This window comes from Buceros rhinoceros, unplaced genomic scaffold (genome assembly GCF_000710305.1).
Source record: "Buceros rhinoceros silvestris isolate BGI_N320 unplaced genomic scaffold, ASM71030v1 scaffold24895, whole genome shotgun sequence".
Taxonomy (NCBI): Eukaryota; Metazoa; Chordata; class Aves; order Bucerotiformes; family Bucerotidae; genus Buceros; species Buceros rhinoceros.
This window is the reverse complement of record NW_010413784.1, coordinates 9,365-11,376: the sequence shown is the minus strand read 5'-3', so window position 1 is coordinate 11,376 and position 2,012 is coordinate 9,365. Positions and strand designations below refer to the sequence as shown.

The following is a 2,012-nucleotide window of genomic DNA, read 5'->3' as shown; positions in this document are numbered from 1 at the left end:
CAACCCTCGCTGGGGGAAGCCACACTCCCTCACTCCCAGGAGCTCGCAGTCCGTGCAGGGAAGGTACTTGCTCCCAATCCAGCTAAATTACTATTGACTTGTGTTCTCTGTGCTTCACAAACATTGCGCTGAGCCGTCACCAGCGGGGCTGGCGGTATCCTGCCAGGGCTAACTGGGGAAGCCCGCTGTGCTGGGCTGGTTTTTTCCTGCTCTTTCCCATCGATCAAAGAATTAAATTGACAGATGGGGAATTTTGCGTGCGACATGGGAAGGGATGACTTGTGGGTTTTTTTTTTATCGGAAAGATGGGGGGAAAGAGGGCAAGCGAGTGAGAGAGATGCGCGAGAAGGGGGTCTGGCTTGTGTTTCAGTTGTGGGAGCGTTTCCAGCAGGGCCCCTGCTCTCAGCAGAGGGCTGCGGGTGGGTGGAAAGCAGCCGCTCGCCCCTGGTTATTTACAGCCCTTTGCTGGAAGCAAAGGAAGGTTTGCAGGGGAAGACGTGCTCCGCTCTGGACCCAATGTACCCTCCCCATCCCCATCACCTTTCCCAGGTTGCTCTTCCTTTGGCCATAGCCCCCCAGGAGGCTCCTTTTACCCCTCAGCGGCATCGCAGCCCCACCACGCTCGCCCACTCCTCCCTGCCTTTTAGGGTCCCTTTTTTTCTCCTTTCTTTATTTTTTTCTTAGATTATTTTTTTTTTTACAGAGCATCTGTAACTAATGCAAACACATGCCGTAGCCGGCAAGTAAAAGCCTGCAGGATTAGCGTGGCATCCGCCACCCTGCCACGTTCTAATCCCGTGGTAATCCCCCTCTCGGCCCACCCCCACCGGCTTTGGCTATTGTTTAAAGGAAGCAAATGGGATCGTTAGCGGGCAAAATCTTAACCAGCTTGGAGCAGCAGAGAGCATCTGTAACTAATGCAAACACATGCCGTAGCCGGCAAGTAAAAGCCTGCAGGATTAGCGTGGCATCCGCCACCCTGCCACGTTCTAATCCCGTGGTAATCCCCCTCTCGGCCCACCCCCACCGGCTTTGGCTATTGTTTAAAGGAAGCAAATGGGATCGTTAGCGGGCAAAATCTTAACCAGCTTGGAGCAGCAGAACGGAAGTCGAACCAATTCACTTCCCCACCCTCCTGGGTTGGTTATTTTCCCCCCTTTTCCTCCTTGTTAGGCAGATGGGGGGATGCTCCCAGTGCTCCCCAGCAGCGCTGTGGCTGAGCTGGTGGATCTGGAGCACGCCCTGGGGGCTGTTTGCCCTGCCAGCCCCCTGCCCAACCCACAGCAGGTCCCTGGGGAGCTTGGGGATGCTCCTGCATCCAGCATCCCACACCCAGCCGTGCAACCCCCCGTCATCACCTCCGTGCAGGCTCTCTGTCCGGTGGGGAAGGGGTGTCGGGTGGGGGGCACACTCTTCCCGTCACTGGGTTTGGGAGATGAGCCCACTGTTTCTGAGCTCAAGGCTGGCCGGGGTGAGCAGGAGCCGGGAGGGCAGAGTAAAGGGGAGGGAAAACCGCTGAGCTGGCACCTTCCTCTGGGGGGATTGTCCTTTGTGCCTTTGGGTGATTGAACTGGGAAGAGCCACTGGAAGATCTCAGGGTGGCACTTTGCAGCCCCCTGCGGTTTCCTGGAGGTCAGCGGAGTGGGGGCCACCGGCACCCCCGTCCCCCTGCCCGTCCCCACAGCCCCAGGCAGGGAGGGAAGCAGGTTCTGGCTCTCTGTCAAGGAATTAATTGAAAAATAAAATCATTAGATGGGAATTCCAGAAATGCAAAATTGTTGGGAGTTGGGGGGGAGGCGGAGGGGGGGGATGTGAGCTTTTGTCAGGTTAATTTCTTCTGTATTGATGTTTTGTGACATTTACTTGTTGTTTATCTCCCGCAGCAGCTGTAATACTAAAAGAAAATGCACAGCTTGTTCCATTTATTTATTTTACACCTTTTCTTTAGTCCTATGGTATGTTTGTTTGTTTGAGAAACCCAGCGAGGCTTTTGATGTCTGAAAGCAGGATTT

At 54.8% G+C, this 2,012-nt stretch overlaps 1 protein-coding gene across 1 annotated transcript in view; it reads left to right on the top strand.

Annotated features, from left to right (window-relative positions):
• Window positions 1-2,012, top strand: part of RBM19 (RNA binding motif protein 19) — a 54,923-nt gene that overhangs the window by 51,945 nt on the left and 966 nt on the right. The gene's annotated exons all lie outside the window — the stretch shown is intronic.